We start from the raw sequence: 18,851 nt of genomic DNA, 5'->3' as shown, positions 1-18,851 counted from the left end.
CCAGCTGACTTGTCCTATTACAAGTGTATATCCTGGAGAAACAAATTACAATTTGAATGCAGTGAAAGCACTACACACCGTTGTCATTGCATGAATGTGGCATACAGAATTGCAAAGGTACAATTTTTCTTTAAAAATCACTTTAAATATGTGAGATTTTGCAACCTGTTTTGGGGGTGGAGCAATGGTATATCTGATCCATTTAAACTGAGATGAATGCACATCTTCAGTGAGATAGAAGAAAATGTTGATTTGGTTTTAGTGTGATTTTTCTCGTGAATTGTAAGGTGACTTGTCTTATTTGAGATGTAACAGTAGAAAATCAAATAAAACTTGAAATCTATAGTAAGTCTTTGATCATGCAACATGAAAAGTGTATTCATGTTTTAGGTAATAATACAGGTACTTCATATAGAACTAACTAAGTGTTCAAGAGGATGAATGACCTGACCAGAAACATTAGGAGGTGAATATTTGTTGTTGTGGTCCATACAGCTGATGACTATGCTATGGGACAATGAATGAAAATGCTGGAATTATTCAGATGGTCAGGTAGCATCTGTGGAAAGAGAAGTAAAGTTAACATTTCAGATTGACTTTTCTTCAGAACATCTGATGAAATCAGCTGTGGCAGTTTGTAGCACCCTTGCCCTTTGAGCCACAAGATCCTGGGTTCCAATCCAATTCCAGTGGACAAAAGTCAAGTTGACACAAGTGCAGTATTGAGGGAGTACCATTATTGCAAATGCCCTCTGACTTTAAATTGAGGTCCCATCTGCCTACACGGGTGGGTGCAAAAGATCCTTGACACTCTTTCAAAGAAGAGTAGGGGTGTTATCCCCCGTTGTCCTGGCCAATATTTATCCCTCAATCAATATCATAACATTACATATTAACTGCTTGTTATTACATTGCTGTTTGTGCGAGTTTGCTGCACGCAAGTTGGCTGCCGTGTTTCTTGTGTTATAATGGTGACTTTAATTTCATTGGTTGTGAGGCGCTTTGATATATCTGGTGATCATTAAAAATGCTTACAAATGTAAGTCTTTTATTTCAGATTTCTAGAGCTTTCAGTATTTTGCTTTTTACATAAATGCACATATTTGTGTGACAACACATGACACGTTCTTTTGTGGTGTCCAAAGGAAATCTAGCAACTCCTGTCATCAAGCATATGGTGCTCAGGATGGAATGTATTCCCACCCTCTATTCGTATCCCTTTAATCACTTTGTTTCCGATTCAATCTGACAGCCTATGCCTCTGAGACTCCCCTGGTAAAAGTTATGAGTGCTATCTTTGCAACTTGTGTGTTATTCCCTCCTTGTTTCCTTTATCTTTCTGTGGTTTACAAGTTTGCTCTCGTCTGCTGCTTCTGTTATTTGGTTGACCTCCATAGCTATAGCCGTAGCTTCATTCCATGGCTCCTGTCCGGTGTAGCAAGCACATCTGCAGCAATAGTTTTGGTGTGTCCCCACTTTTGGCCCTTTAAAAAATTCTGCCTCATTAACATATTTCCTCATGCTGACATTACTGCATGCTGGGAACATTCAGTACTCGACTCCATGCCCACATCTGTATTGTCAGATGGCTTGCCAAGTGTCAATTCAAAGGTGAATCTAGATAGTCTCCAAATGAATATTATGAGGATCCATACTGTTCTGTTCGTACTCAACTTAAGAATAATGCTCGCCTCTCTGTCTCCAGCTGCTCACCCTCTGTTGAATCAAGCGGTCTGTTTCCTTGCTGGCCTGGTTAATCCTAAACTGTGCTTCAAGCCTAAGAACAAAGAAAATTACAGCACAGGAACAGGCCCTTCGGCCCTCCCATCCTGCGCCGATCCAGATCCTTTATCTAAACCTGTCGCCTATTTTCCAAGGATCTACTTCCCTCTGTTCCCCACCCGTTCATATATCTGTCTAGGTGCATCTTAAATGATGCTATCATGTCTGCCTCTACCACCTCCACTGGAAAAGCATTCCAGGCACCCACCACCCTCTATGTAAAAAAACTTTCCGCGCACATCTCCCATAAACTTTCCCCCTCGCCTTGAAATCGTGACCCCTTGTAATTGACACCCCCACTCTTGGAAAAAGCTTGTTGCTATCCACCCTGTCCATACCTCTCATAATTTTGTAGACCTCAATCAGGTCCCCCCTCAACCTCCGTCTTTCCAACAAAAACAATCCTAATCTACTCAACCTTTCTTCATAGCTAGCACCCTTCTAGCATTTATTCTTAATGAATAACCTCTAATGTAAATTTCCCTGAACACTTGCCCTCCACTCCCACCGCCCCTATGTCTCACGACAAACAAGCCCCTCTGGCACCGCGACAACTCTTGCAGACTGGTGGCAACCGGGTGATGGTGATGATTCAGATACTGACTCTCGTTTCGGTAATAGAACATTACAGCGCAGTACAAGCCCTTTGCCCCTTGATGTTGCGCCGACCTGTGAAACCACTATAAAGCCCATCTACACTATCCCCTTATCGCCCATATGTCTCCAATGACCATTTGAATGCCCTTAGTGTTGGCGAGTCCACTACTGTTGCAGGCAGAGCATTCCACGCCCTTACTACTCTCTGAGTAAAGAACCTACCTCTGACATCTGTCCTATATCTATCTCCCCTCAATTTAAAGCTATGTCCCCTCATGCTAGACATCACCATCCGAGGGAAAAGGCTCTCACTGTCCACCCTATCCAATCCTCTGATCATCTTGTATGCCTCCATTAAGTCACCTCTTAACCTTCTCTCTAACGATAACAGCCTCAAGTCCCTCAGCCTTCCCTCCATACCAGGCAACATTCTGGTAAATCTCCACTGCACCCTTTCCAATGCTTCCACATCCTTCCTATAACGCGGCGACCAGAATTGCACGCAATACTCCAAATGCGGCCGCACCAGAGTTTTGTACAGCTGCAACATGACCTCATGGCTCCGAAACTCAATCCCTCTACCAATAAAAGCTAACACACCGTAAGCCTTCTTAACACACAAGGACTACTTCCACATCCTTGCCTGTACTTTCTTGCCACCACGAGTCATCCAAAATGTCACTTCCTCCGTGCTTAATTTGTTCAATATCTTCTCATTGGCCTCCTGTGAACCATCCTTGGACACTAATCGATACAATCAGAAATGGACCCCATTGAATAGTTCCTTGGAGGAGGTGGGAAAGATTGCCAATTTAGATAGTTTCTGTTGCTTGCGTTTATACAATATCATCCCACGATATTTACCAGACCATAAGACACACCAGGATTTTAAAAGGTAATATTTGTCAGTAATATTCAGGTCATAAGATGATGGCAATCATGGGTGACTTTTCCCAGAAAGGAAGTGCATCTTATGGTCCAATAAATATGGTGCGTGTGTTAGTATTTTTTAAAAATTAATTTTCAAAATTATATACATTGCCGTTCGTTTTCATTTATTGTACAGTACCCACAGGCTTCTTCTTGGATTTCTCTATTTACAATCTGACTCCGTCTGGTTCAGCGTACAATCCTCTCTTGCCACCCCCCCCACCCCCTCCTTCACTGCTGCCCCCCATTATTCCTTTCTTGCTGTGTTTTGCTACCTCACCTCGCTCCCCTGTCCTGGTCCTCCTTCCCTTTCCTCTTTCTGTCTTGTCCTGGCTACTGCCTATTTATTTATGTGATGGCCACAATCAGGTCTCGGAACAGTCAGGTGAATGGCTGCCATGTTTTGTGGAAGCCCTCTTCCAACCCACGGATGGTGAATTTGATTTTCTCCATTTGGAGAAATTCCGATAGGTCGGACAGCCAGTCTGTAGCTTTAGGTGGTGCTGCTGATCGCCAAACGAGCAGGATTCAACAGCGGGTGATCAGGGAGGCAAAGGCAAGGGTGTCCGCCCTCCTCCCCATGAAGAGATCTGACTGGTCTGATACCCCGAAGACCGCCACTTTTGGGCTCCAACCTCATCCCCGCCACTTTGGAATTTGCCTCAAAGAAGGCTGTCCAGTACCCAACAAGTCTGGCGCAAGACCAGAACATGTGGGCGTGGTTGGCTGGGCCTCCTTGGCACCGTTATGTGTTAGTATTGTTAAACTTAAAATGTTGATGTAACCTTGTCAATAAATCTTATATGGTGAGTTGATGGATCCAATTTGAATTTCTTTTTGGAGGGCTTTATCAGATAATGTTGCAGTTGGAAGCGTGATAACATTGTGCCTGCTTTTTGTAGGATGTTTTCCCTTGTGGCATATATCATGGCTCAATAATCTGCTTTCAGAAACCTACCTGTGACAATCCTGTAACTAGCTGCTAGACAATAAAGATTAAAAATTTGCATTTGTACAACATTTTTCAAGCGTCTTTGGATGTCCCAATACACTTTACAACCAATGAAGTACAGTCATTAATGAGCAAATGTGGCAGCCAATTTGTGCTACTAAAGTCCAACCCGCAGCTAATTAGATAAATAACGACATGGTATTGGTTAATGGATAAATATTGGCCAAGAAAGTGGGTGAATTCCCAGTTTTATTTTGGAATAATGCCATTGGGTTTTTTACATCCACCTGTGAGGGCAAACGGAACCTTGATTTAGCGTCTTATTTGAAAGACATAGCCACCATCAGTGCAGGACTCCCTCAGTACTGCAACGAAGCGTCAGTTTAGATGCTTTGACAAATTATTGACTTATAAATGTCATAAATGACCTGCAAGCAGGTACAGAGTGTAACAGAGCAAAATTTGCGAATGATACTAAAATAGGTAGTGAAGAGGTGATAAAGATTTTGTAGACAATATAGATACGCTAGGAGATTGGGCCAAAATTTGGCAGATAGAGTTTAATGTGGATAAGTGTGAGGTTATCCATATTGGCCAGAAAAATAGAAAGGCAAATTATTATCTAAATGGAAAGCAGATTCAAAATACGTCTGGGCAGAGAGATCTGGGTGTCTTTGTCCATGAAGTGCAGAAAGTCGGTTTGCAGGTACAGCACGTAATTATAAAGACAAATGGAATCTTAGCGTTTATTGCAAAAGGACTGGAGTTTAAAAGTAGACAAGTGTTGTTGCAATTGTATGGGATATTGGTGAGACGACATCTGGAATATTGTGTCCAGTTTTGGTCTCCTTATTTAAGGAAGGATGTGGTGGCAATGGAGGCAGTTCAGAGGAGGTTCAACAGATTGATTCCGGGGATGAAAAGGTATGATGAGAGAAAAAGAACAAAGAAATGTACAGCACAGGAACAGGCTCTTCGGCCCTCCAAGCCCGTGCCGACCATGCTGCCCGACTAAACTACAATCTTCTACACTTCCTGGGTCCGTATCCCTCTATTCCCATCCTATTCATGTAGTTGTCAAGATGCCCCTTAAATGTCACTATCGCCCCTGCTTCCACCACCACCTCCAGTAGCGAGTTCCAGGCACCCACTACCCTCTGCGTAAAAAACTTGCCTCGTACATCTCCTCTAAACCTTGCCCCTCGCACCTTAAACCTATGCCCCCTAGTAATTGACTCCTCCACCCTGGGGAAAAGCCTCTGACTATCCACTCTGTCTATGCCCCTCATAATTTTGTAGACCTCTATCAGGCTGCCCCTCAACCTCCGTCGTTCCAGTGAGAACAAACCGAGTTTATTCAACCACTCCTCATAGCTAATGCCCTCTATACCAGGCAACATTCTGGTAAATCTCTTCTGCACCCTCTCTAAAGCCTCCACATCTTGGTAGTGTGGCGACCAGAATTGAACACTATACTCCAGGTGTGGCCTAACTAAGGTTCTATACAGCTGCAACATGACTTGCCAATTCTTATACTCAATGCCCCGGCCAATGAAGGCAAGCATGCCGTATGCCTTCTTGACTACCTTCTCCACCTGTGTTGCCCCTTTCAGTGACCTGTGGACCTGTACACCTAGAACTCTCTGACTTTCAATACTCTTGAGGGTTCTACCATTCACTGTATATTCCCTACCTGCATTAGACCTTCGAAAATGCATTACCTCGCATTTGTCCGGATTAAACTCCATCTGCCATCTCTCCGCCCAAGTCTCCAAACAATCTAAATCCTGCTGTATCCTCTGACAGTCCTCATCGCTATCCGCAATTCCACTAACCTTTGTGTCGTCTGCCAACTTACTAATCAGACCAGTTACATTTTCCTCCAAATCATTTATATATACTACAAACAGCAAAGGTCCCAGCACTGATCCCTGCGGAACACCACTGGTCACAGCCCTCCAATTAGAAAAGCATCCTTCCATTGCTACTCTCTGCCTTCTATGACCTAGCCAGTTCTGTATCCACCTTGCCAGCTCGCCCCTGATCCCATGTGACTTCACCTTTTGTACTAGTCTACCATGAGGGACCTTGTCAAAGGCCTTACTGAAGTCCATATAGACAACATCCACTGCCCTACCTGCATCAATCATCTTTGTGATCTCCTCAAAAAAACTCGGTATCAAGTTAGTGAGACATGACCTCCCCTTCACAAAACCATGCTGCCTCTCACTAATATGTCCATTTGTTTCCAAATGGGAGTAGATCCTGTCTCGAAGAATTCTCTCCAGTAATTTCCCTACCACTGAAGTAAGACTCACCGTCCTGTAGTTCCGGAGAGATTAAACAGTTTGGACTTATACGTGCTGAAGTTTAGAAGGATGAGAGGGGATCTGATCGAGGTTGATAAAGTAAATGATTCCCCCTTATTGGAGCAATCTATAATGAGAGGTCACAGATATAGGTTGAGAGGCAGTAGATTTAGACTGAAATGAGGAGGAACTACGTCTCGCAGAGGGTGGTGAATTTGTGGCACTCGCTGCCCAATAGTGCGGTGGAAACTGAGTCATTAAATGGTTTCAAGAAGAAGATAGATATATTTCTGATTTTAAAAAACGGGTTAAAGGGATATGGGCAACTGGTCGGGAGATGGATTTGAGACCAGGAAGAGATCAGACGTGATCTGTTTGAATGGTGGAGCAGGCTCGAAGAGCTGAATTTCTTACTTCTCCTAATTCCTATGTTGTAAAACATTAGGGGATAGTGGTGCCATTAGTGTTGAAGTTGAGGATGGTTTCCTCTTTGTACAAGCATGCAAGCTACCAGTTCAGAAGGAGAATTGACTAGCGGCTACCTGTAAATAACAGCCTAAGAAATAGGAACAGGGGTAGCCATACAGTCTCCAGCCTGCTCTGTCATTTGATACAATCATGGTTCATCTACCTCAACTCCATTTTCCCACCTGCTCCCCATATTCCTTGATGCATGGATAGATGAAAAATCTGTCCATCCTGGCATTAAATATATTCAACGATGGAGCATCCACACATTTTGAGTGAAGGAATTTCTCCTTGTCTCAGTCCTAAATGATCGGTCCCTTATCCTGAGACTGAACTCGAGGAAGTATTGACCCAATTTACCCAGCCTCTCAGGTCTGCATTCGTTCTAGAAGCCAATTTAGTGAATGTTTTTTAAAAATATTTTATTGAAAGTTTTTGGTCAACCAACACAGTACATTGTGCATCCTTTACACAATATTATAACAACACAAATAACAATGACCTATTTTATAAACAGAAAATGAATAAATAATAAATAACAAAAATGAAAACTAACCCTAATTGGCAACTGCCTTATCACAAGTAACACTCTCCAAAAATATAATTTAACAGTCCAATATATAATTATCTGTAGCAACGACCTATACATATTATCCAGTATATATTAACAACCCTGAGAGTCCTTCTGGTTCCTCCTCCCCCTCTCTTTCCCCCCCCCCCCCTGATCCTGGGCTGCTGCTGCTGCTGCCTTTTCCCATTCCATCTATCTTTCTGCGAGGTATTCGACGAACGGTTGCCACCGCCTGGTGAACCCTTGAGCCGACCCCCTTAGAACGAACTTAATCCGCTCTAGCTTTATAAACCCTGCCATGTCATTTATCCAGGTCTCCACCCCCGGGGGCTTGGCTTCTTTCCACATTAGCAATATCCTGCGCCGGGCTACTAAGGACGCAAAGGCCAAAACATCGGCCTCTCTCGCCTCCTGCACTCCCGGCTCTTGTGCAACCCCAAATATAGCCAACCCCCAGCTTGGTTCGACCCGGACCCCCACTACTTTTGAAAGCACCTTTGTCACCCCCCTCCAAAATCCCTGTAGTGCCGGGCATGACCAAAACATATGGGTATGATTCGCTGGGCTTCTCGAGCACCTCGCACACCTATCCTCCGCCCCAAAAAATTTACTGAGCCGTGCTCCAGTCATATGCGCCCTGTGTAATACCTTAAACTGAATCAGGCTTAGCCTGGCACACGAGGACGACGAGTTTACCCTGCTTAGGGCATCTGCCCACAGCCCCTCCTCGATCTCCTCCCCCAGCTCCTCTTCCCATTTCCCTTTTAGTTCATCTACCATAGTCTCCCCTTCGTCCCTCATTTCCCTATATATATCTGACACCTTACCATCCCCCACCCATGTCTTTGAGATCACTCTGTCCTGCACCTCTTGTGTCGGGAGCTGCGGGAATTCCCTCACCTGTTGCTTCGCAAAAGCCCTCAGTTGCATATACCTGAATGCATTCCCTTGGGGCAACCCATATTTCTCGGTCAGCGCTCCCAGACTCGCGAACTTCCCATCCACAAACAGATCTTTCAGTTGCGTTATTCCTGCTCTTTGCCACATTCCATATCCCCCATCCATTCCCCCCGGGGCAAACCTATGGTTGTTTCTTATCGGGGACCCCCCCAAGGCTCCAGTCTTTCCCCTATGCCGTATCCACTGTCCCCAAATCTTCAGTGCAGCCACCACCACTGGGCTTGTGGTGTAGTTCCTCGGTGAGAACGGCAATGGGGCTGTCACCATAGCCTGTAGGCTAGTCCCCCTACAGGACGCCCTCTCTAATCTCTTCCACGCCGCTCCCTCCTCCTCTCCCATCCACTTACTCACCATTGAAATATTAGCGGCCCAATAATACTCACTTAGGCTTGGTAGTGCCAGCCCCCCCCTATCCCTGCTACGCTGTAAGAATCCCTTCCTCACTCTCGGGGTCTTCCCGGCCCACACAAAACCCATGATGCTCTTTTCAATCCTTTTATAAAAAAAAAAAAGCCTTCGTGATCACCACCGGGAGGCACTGAAACACAAAGAGGAATCTCGGGAGGACCACCATCTTAACCGCCTGCACCCTCCCTGCCAGTGACAGGGATACCATATCCCATCTCTTGAAATCCTCCTCCATTTGTTCCACCAACCGCGTTAAATTTAACCTATGCAATGTGCCCCAATTCTTGGCTGTCTGGATCCCCAGGTAACGAAAGTCCCTTGTTACCTTCCTCAACGGTAGGTCCTCTATTTCTCTACTCTGCTTCCCTGGATGCACCACAAACAACTCACTTTTCCCCACGTTCAATTTATACCCTGAAAAATCCCCAAACTCCCCAAGTATCCGCATTATTTCTGGCATCCCCTCCGCCGGGTCTGCCACATATAGTAACAAATCGTCCGCATACAAAGATACCCGGTGTTCTTCTCCTCCTCTAAGTACTCCCCTCCACTTCTTGGAACCCCTCAACGCTATCGCCAGGGGCTCAATCGCCAGTGCAAACAATAATGGGGACAGAGGGCATCCCTGCCTTGTCCCTCTATGGAGCCGAAAATATGCAGATCCCCGTCCATTCGTGACCACGCTCGCCATCGGGGCCTTATACAACAGCTGCACCCATCTAACATACCCCTCTCCAAAACCAAATCTCCTCAACACCTTCCACAAATAATCCTACTCCACTCTATCAAATGCTTTCTCAGCATCCATCGCCACTACTATCTCCGTTTCCCCCTCTGGTGGGGGCATCATCATTACCCCTAACAGCCTCCGTATATTCGTGTTCATCTGTCTCCCCTTCACAAACCCAGTTTGGTCCTCGTGGACCACCCCCGGGACACATTCCTCTATTCTCATTGCCATTACCTTGGCCAGGATCTTGGCATCTACATTTAGGAGGGAAATAGGTCTATAGGACCCGCATTGTAGCGGATCCTTTTCCTTCTTTAAGAGAAGCGATATCGTTGCTTCAGACATAGTCGGGGGCAGTTGTCCCCTTTCCTTTGCCTCATTAAAGGTCCTCGTCAATACCGGGGCGAGCAAGTCCACATATTTTCTATAGAATTCGACTGGGAATCCATCTGGTCCCGGGGCCTTTCCCGCCTGCATGCTCCTAATTCCTTTCACCACTTCTTCTACCTCGATCTGTGCTCCCAGTCCCACCCTTTCCTGCTCTTCCACCTTGGGAAATTCCAGCCGATCCAAAAAGCCCATCATTCTCTCCCTCCCATCTGGGGGTTGAGCTTCATATAATTTTTTATAAAATGTCTTGAACACTCCATTCATTCTCTCCGCTCCATCTCTCCTTCCTCATCCCTCACTCCCCCTATTTCCTTCGCTGCTCCCCTTTTCCTCATTTGGTGTGCCAGCAATCTGCTCGCCTTCTCCCCATATTCGTACTGTACCTTGTGCCTTCCTCCATTGTGCCTCTGCAGTGCCCGTAGTCAGCAAGTCAAATTCTACATGTAGCCTTTGCCTTTCCCTGTACAGTCCCTCCTCCGGTGCTTCCGCATATTGTCTCTCCACCCTCAAAAGTTCTTGCAGCAACCGCTCCCATTCCTTACTCTCCTGCTTCCCTTTATGTGCCCTTATTGATATCAGCTCCCCTCTAACCACCGCCTTCAGCGCCTCCCAGACCACTCCCACCTGGACCTCCCCATTATCATTGAGTTCCAAGTACTTTTCAATGCACCCCCTCACCCTTAGACACACCCCCTCATCTGCCATTAGTCCCATGTCCATTCTCCAGGGTGGGCGCGCTCCTGTTTCCTCCCCTATCTCCAAGTCTACCCAGTGTGGAGCGTGATCCGAAATGGCTATAGCCGTATACTCCGTTCCCCTCACCTTCGGGATCAACGCCCTTCCCAGCACAAAAAAGTCTATTCGCGAGTAGACTTTATGGACATAGGAGAAAAATGAGAACGCCTTACTCCTAGGTCTGCTAAATCTCCACGGGTCTACACCTCCCATCTGCTCCATAAAATCTTGAAGTACCTTGGCTGCTGCCGGCCTCCTTCCAGTCCTGGACTTCGACCTATCCAGCCCTGGTTCCAACACCGTATTAAAATCTCCCCCCATTATCAGCTTTCCCATCTCTAGGTCCGGAATGCGTCCTAGCATCCGCCTCATAAAATTGGCATCATCCCAGTTCGGGGCATATACGTTTACCAAAACCACCGTCTCCCCCTGTAGTTTGCCACTCACCATCACGTATCTGCCCCCGTTATCCGCCACTATAGTCTTTGCCTCGAACATTACCCGCTTCCCCACTAATATAGCCACCCCCCTGTTTTTCGCATCTAGCCCTGAATGGAACACCTGCCCCACCCATCCTTTGCGTAGCCTAACCAGGTCTATCAGTTTCAGGTGCGTTTCCTGTAAAATAACCACATCTGCCTTAAGTTTCTTAAGGTGTGCGAGTACCCGTGCCCTCTTTATCGGCCCGTTCAGCCCTCTCACGTTCCACGTGATCAGCCGGGTTGGGGGGCTTCCTACCCCCCCCCCCTGTCGATTAGCCACCCCCTTTTTCCAGCTCCTCACCCGGTTCCCACGCAGCTGTATCTCCCCCAGGCGGTACCCCCGCCCATCCCCTCCCATACCAGCTCCCCCCTCTCCCCAGCAGCAGCAACCCAGTAATCCCCCCCCCCCCCCCCCGCTAGCGTAATTACTCCCCCCATGTTGCTCCCAGAAGTCAGGAAACTCTGGCCGACCTCGGCTTCCCCCCGTGACCTCGGCTCGCACCGTGCGACGCCCCCTCCTTCCTGCTTCTCTATTCCCGCCATGATTATCATAGCGCGGGAACCAAGCCCACGCTTCTCCCTTGGCCCCGCCCCCAATGGCCAACACCCCATCTCCTCCACCTCCCCCCTTCACCACCTGTGGAAGAGAGAAAAGTTACCACATCGCAGGATTAGTACATAAAACTCCTCTTTCCCCCCTTTTTAACCCCCCTCTTCGCCCCACCACTTTGTTCAAACGTTCTTTTTAATAACCCGCTCATTCCAGTTTTTCTTCCACAATAAAAGTCCACGCTTCATCCGCCGTCTCAAAGTAGTGGTGCCTCCCTCGATATGTGACCCACAGTCTTGCTGGTTGCAGCATTCCAAATTTTATCTTCTTTTTATGAAGCACCGCCTTGGCCTGATTAAAGCTCGCCCTCCTTCTCGCCACCTCCGCACTCCAGTCTTGATAAACGCGGATCACCGCGTTCTCCCATTTACTGCTCTGAGTTTTCTTCGCCCATCTCAGGACCATTTCTCTATCCTTAAAACGGAGGAATCTCACCACTATGGCTCTGGGAATTTCTCCTGCTCTTGGTCCTCGCGCCATCACTCGGTATGCTCCCTCCACCTCCAACGGACCCGCCGGGGCCTCCGCTCCCATTAACGAGTGCAGCATCGTGCTCACATATGCCCCGAAGTCCGCTCCCTCCGCACCTTCAGGAAGACCAAGAATCCTCAGGTTGTTCCTCCTTGCGTTGTTCTCCAGTGCCTCCAACCTTTCCACACATCGTTTCTGATGTGCCTCATGCATCTCCGTCTTCACCACCAGGCCCTGTATGTCGTCCTCATTCTCGGCTGCCTTTGCCTTCACGACCTGAAGCTCCCGCTCCTGGGTCTTTTGTTCCTCTTTTAGCCCTTCGATCGCCTGTAGTATCGGGGCCAACAGCTCTTTCTTCATTTCCTTTTTGAGCTCTTCTACACAGCATTTCAAGAACTCTTGTTGTTCAGGGCCCCATGTTAAACTGCCACCTTCCGACACCATCTTGGTTTTTGCTTGCCTTCCTTGCCGCTGTTCTAAAGGATCCACTGCAATCCGGCCACTTTCTCCTCCTTTTTTCATCCGTATCCAGGGGGGATTCCCTTCTGGTTTACCGCACAGTGTTTTTAGCCGTCAAAATTGCCGTTGGGGCTCCTATCAAGAGCCCAAAAGTCCGTTTCACCGGGAGCTGCCGAAACGTGCGACTCAGCTGGTCATCGCCGCACCCGGAAGTCAATTTAGTGAATGTTTGCTGTACTGTCACCCATACATGTATATCCATCCTAGGTATAGAGATCAAAACTGTGCTCAGTATTCCAGGTGTGGGTCTCTCCCTTTAGCATTGCAACAAGACTGTCTTGTTCGTGTATTCTGATCCTGTTGCAATAAAGGCCAACATACAATTTGCCTTCCTAATTGCTTGCTGTATTTGCATATTAATGTGTTCCTATATGACTGGCTATGGGAAACCAATGAACTGTGAAAAATGCCTTCTTGATTTGGAAGTAATCTTTGAGAATAGGTAGTATTTAAAAATCAGTTTCTAATGTAATTTAATTTGCAAAACTTGCTTGTATACATCTGTAAAATATTTCTCATCCTTTTGCATCTCGGAACAATATATTTTTATCTTTCCGTGGCATCGGTAATTTATACAGTTTTAAATTCATGTTTACACAATGTGAAGTTGCAGCCTATATTTCATAATTTGAAATCACGTCAGTGCCAGATTGATCAGTCGCATTCACAAGACAGACCCGAACGTCACCCAATGCCATCCGTGCTCTCAAGACCAACCGCAGCATCGTCATCAAACCAGCAAAGGAGGGGCCACTGTCATACTGAACAGAATGGACTACTGCAAAGAAGTATACCGACGACTCAACAACCAAGAACACTACAGACAGTTACCCGCAGATCTGACCAAGGAACACATCCGTCAACTTAACAGACTGATCAAGACCTTGGATCCAGATCTTCAGATCACCTACGTGCTCTCATCCCACATACGCCCCGCATTGGAGATCTCTACTGCCTCCCGAAAATACACAAGGCCAACACACCAGGCCGTCCTATCGTTTCAGGCAATGGGACCCTGTGTGAGAACCTCTCTGACTACATCAAGGGCATCTTGAAACCCATCGGACAAAGTGCGCCCAGCTTCTGTCGCGACACGACGGACTTCCTACAGAAACTCAGCACCCATGGACCAGTTGAACTAGGAACATTCCTCGTCACAATGGACGTCTAGGTACTCTACACCAGCATCCCTCATGACGACGGCATTGCTGCAACAGCCTCAGTACTCAACACCGACAACTGCCTATCTCCAGACGCAATTCTGCAACTCATCCGCTTCATTCTGGATCACAACGTCTTCACCTTCGACAACAAGTTCTTCATCCAGGCGCACGGAACAGCCATGGGGACCAAATTCGCACCCCAATACGTCAACATCTTCATACACAAGTTTGAACAAGACCTACTCACCGCACAGGACCTTCAACCGACGTTATACACCAGATAACATCGATGACATTTTTTTCCTTTGGACCCACGGCGAAGAATCACTGAAACGACGACACGATGACATCAATAAGTTCCATCCAACCATCAGACTCACCATGGACTACTCTCCAAAATCAGTTGCATTCTTGGACACACTCGTCTCCATCAAGGACGGTCACCTCAGCACTTTGCTTTACCGCAAGCCCACGGATAACCTCACGATGCTCCACTTCTCCAGCTTCCACCCTAAACACATTAAAGAAGCCATCCCCTTTGGACAAGCTCTCCGTATACACAGGATCTGCTCAGACGAGGAGGAGCGTAACAGACATCTACAGACGTTGAAAGATGCCCTTGTACGAACGGGATATGGTGCTCGACTCAGCGATCAACAGTTCCAATGCGCCACAGCAAAAAACCGCACCGACCTCCTCAGAAGACAAACATGGGACACAACCGACAGAATATCCTTCGTCGTCCAGGACTTTCCCGGAGTGGAGAAACTACGACATCTTCTTCACAGCCTTCAACACATCATCGCTGAAGATGAACATCTTGCCAAGGTCATCCCCCACTACTTGCCTTCAAACAACCGCGCAACCTCAAACAAACCATTGTTTGCAGTAAACTACCCAGCCTTCAGAACAGTGACCACGACACCACACAACCCTGCCATGGCAATCTCTGCAAGACGTGCCAGATCATCGACATGGATACCACCATTACACGTGAGAACACCACCCACCAGGTACGCGGTACATTCTCGTGCGACTCGGCCAACGTTGTCTACCTCATACGCTGCAGCAAAGGATGTCCCGAAGCATGGTACATTGGCGAGACCATGCAGACGCTGCGACAACGAATGAACGGACATTGCGCGACAATCACCAGGCAGGAATGTTCCCTTCCAGTCAGGGAACACTTCAGCAGTCAAGGGCATTCAGCCTCTGATCTCCGGGTAAGCATTCTCCAAGGCGGCCTTCAGGACGCGCGACAATGCAGAATCGCCGAGCAGAAGCTTATAGCCAAGTTCCGCACACGTGAGTGCGGCCTCAACCGGGACCTGGGATTCATGTCACATTACATTCATCCCCCACCATCTGGCCTGCAAAATCCTACCAACTGTCCTGGCTTGACACAATTCACACCTCTTTATCGTCATAGAATTTACAGTGCAGAAGGAGGCCATTCGGCCCATCGAGTCTGCACCGGCTCTTGGAAAGAGCACCCTACCCAAGGTCGATACCTCCACCCTATCCCCATAACCCAGCAACCCCACCCAACACTAAGGGCAATTTTGGACACTAAAGGCAATTTATCATGGCCAATCCACCTAACCTGCACATCTTTGGACTGTGGGAGGAAACCGGAGCACCCTGAGGAAACCCACGCACACACGGGGAGAATGTGCAGACTCCGCACAAGACAGTGACCCAAGCTGGAATCGAACCTGGGACCCTGGAGCTGTGAAGCAATTGTGCTATCCACAAGGCTACCGTGCTGCCCCTTTAACCTGTGGTTAACCCATCTCTGGATCTGTAAAGATTTAATCACCTGCTAATGCTCGCATTCCAAACATTGTCTGGCATCTTTGAATTTGGCTATATATGGAACATACCTCTTCATTCACCTGAGGAAGGTGCAGCGCTCCGAAAGCTAGTGATATCGAAACAAACCTGTTGGACTTTAACCTGGTGTTGTAAGACTTCTTACTGTCATAATTTGAAGAGGATGCTCCTCAACTTCTGCTGCCGTTCTGATCTTCTGTCATCTGATACGGAGAGGAACAGTTAAGTCGGAAGTCCTTGTGAATCTGCTCCTGGCTAAATGGCAATCCAGTTGTCCAGGTTTAGGGTGGCATTTGATAGATTGCATAGAATTTACAGGGTGGAGGCATGGGCTTCCTTCTGCACTATCTCCGTAATCCAGTAACCCCACCAACCTTTTTGGATAATGGTTATTTAGCATGACCAATCCACCCAACCTGCACATCTTTGGACTTTGGGAGGAAACCAGAGCACCCAGAGGAAACCCACGCACACACGGGGAGGATGTGCAGACTCCGCACAAGACAGTGACCCATGCCGGGAATTGAACCTGGGACCCTGGAGCTGTGAAACAAAAGTGCTAACCACTGTGCTACCGTGCTGCCCATGTAGCGGTAATTGCTCTGACTGCGTGCCTCTCTGTCACGGTCTAGCCCACACCCACACCTGGAAACCACAGGCCAGTCTATTTCTGACCTATCATGACAAAGGTCTTGAAGTGCTGCCAGCTCTGGAATCCTCCCGTAAATGATGAAATTTACGAAGACCCACCTCACGCCATGCTTTTCCCCATTGAAATCAATGTCCCGTCAATTCAACCTACCCCTGTTATTTCAAGCAAGGTTTATTTGCATGTTATTGATATTTTTGCTTTTTAAATACCTTGATCAGGTCTTTTGAACATGAAAGTGATGGGAAGGAAAAGACTAGCTGCTCCACATTCATGATGCTTGAAGCATCATGATGACACAGTTGAAAACTTGAGGCACGTTGTCGCCTGGGAGAGTCAAAAAATAAAAACAGCAAACCCCAAAACTAAAAACTGAGGAAAAATCCAAAATATTTCGCCCCATCCCCATCAGGGGATTGAAGCTAGTCCCGGAGAACACTTTGATCATTCTTGGGTTAACTATTGAATCATTTGTCTTTAAGATGCGATCTCTATCTCAGCCAAGACTCAAACCAGTTCCTTATTTTTTCTGTGCAAATCATTGGAAGTGTATGCTGAAGGCTTCAAAATCTAACAGTAGCCTATTCCTATTCTTCAGTCTATCAGGAGTGCAGTCCAACCATTTCATTACATTCTATATCTCAATCAGCTTTCCTCTGAGTCTATGCTGTTCGAATGTAAAGAGCTTTGGCTCTTTAAAGCTACCAGAGTAACATTCTTTAATCTAAGTATAATGCTGGTTCTTTTGTGAACCTTTCCCTCTGCATTTCTGCAGTAAATCCAATCCCAAAGCATGAAGTTGTTTTCATAGCTCAAAGCTCTTGGGTTGTGGCTCATTCTTGTTGCCTTACGCTGTACCTTCTGAGAAACTGCAATGAGATCAAGGTTGGGGAAACCAAAATTGTACACCATACTCGAGGTGAGGTCTTACCAAAGTCTTGCCATTATTGCTGTCCTGCCGAACATCCTTTATGCCTGGCAGCAGCCTCCGGACACTGCTTGAATCTTTTGGGAATGGTCATTGCTGCCAAATGTATTTCCTTTGTCACCTTTAATGCGAAACGCCTACTTATGGCATACTCTATATCTGCATTCTGTTGTGGATATATATGTGCAACTGCTCATATATTTGTTGAAAAGCAAGGGCCAATTCCCCAACCGATCTAAATGCAGACGCAACCTATTTCTTATTTCTTCTAAAGTCCTGATTACTGGGTAAATCAAAAGTTGAAACAGAAGTATTAACCTTTGCTAAGGATATAAGTTGTGTTGCTGTTCTGTGATCTGTTGCTGAATGTTCTGGAGCTCAAATATCAGAATCCTTCTGTCCGATTCACTTTCCAGAAAATTTAGCGTCTTCTAGATTTTGCACAAATGCATAATGTCATACGCAGTGTGTATTTTTTTTAACGTTTGGTAAATAGTATTGGATATGTTTGAAGTCCAATGGCAATTGCTGAGCTATAATAATAATGTTGATCTTTATTGTCACAAGTAGGCTTGCATTAACACTGCAATAAAGTTACCATGAAAATTTGATGCCTGTTCGTGAAATTTACACACAACATGGTCAGTGACATCTCCTGTAGTGGGCGACACGGTAGCACAGTGGTTAGCACCGTTGCTTCACAGCACTAGGGTCCCAGGTTCGATTCCCGGCTTGGGTCACTGTCTGTGCAGAGTCTGCACGTTCTCCCCGTGTCAGTGTGAGTTTCCTCCAGGTGCTCCGGTTTCCTTCCACAAGTCCCGAATGACGTGCTGATTCAATCTCCGTGTACCTGAACAGCGGAATGTAGCGACTAGGGGATTATCACAGTAACTTCATTGTAGTGTTAATGTAGCCTACTTGTGACAATAATAAAGATTATTATTTTGATCACCGAATGGAAGTTGGGGAGGATTTCTTCTGCTACATTTTAGTTTTGAATTTATTTTCCTACCGGGGATTACACCGACAGCAAATAAGGAGAAAAGGCCTGGTCAGTTATCTTGAGGCTGCAGTAGTAATGTTCCATAGTCTCTATCACGGATCATTTTTATTTTTGACCTGGAGCTCAAGATTGCTCCCTGTCTACCTTGCAGTTTATGTGGTGTAATGTACAGTGAGTTTGCTGACTATTGCACCTGTATCTCCTCTCATTGGCTAAATTGGCATATGTTTTGCATTACGATCTTGGCTGTACCGTCAGTATGCAGGTTGCTTTGTAGGAAATGATAAGGAATAGCCAGTGTCATGCTGAACTTGCATTTTTATAGTGCCTTTGACATAGTCAAACATTCAGCGGCACTTTG

At 46.6% G+C, this 18,851-nt stretch overlaps 1 protein-coding gene across 1 annotated transcript in view; it reads left to right on the top strand.

The window, feature by feature from the left end:
• LOC140394049 (eukaryotic translation initiation factor 3 subunit B) overlaps positions 1 to 18,851 on the top strand; it is a 49,305-nt gene that overhangs the window by 643 nt on the left and 29,811 nt on the right. The gene's annotated exons all lie outside the window — the stretch shown is intronic.

Source organism: Scyliorhinus torazame, chromosome 17 (genome assembly GCF_047496885.1).
Source record: "Scyliorhinus torazame isolate Kashiwa2021f chromosome 17, sScyTor2.1, whole genome shotgun sequence".
Taxonomy (NCBI): Eukaryota; Metazoa; Chordata; class Chondrichthyes; order Carcharhiniformes; family Scyliorhinidae; genus Scyliorhinus; species Scyliorhinus torazame.
The sequence above is the reverse complement of the archived record's forward strand: the minus strand, read 5'-3'. Positions and strand labels throughout refer to the sequence as shown.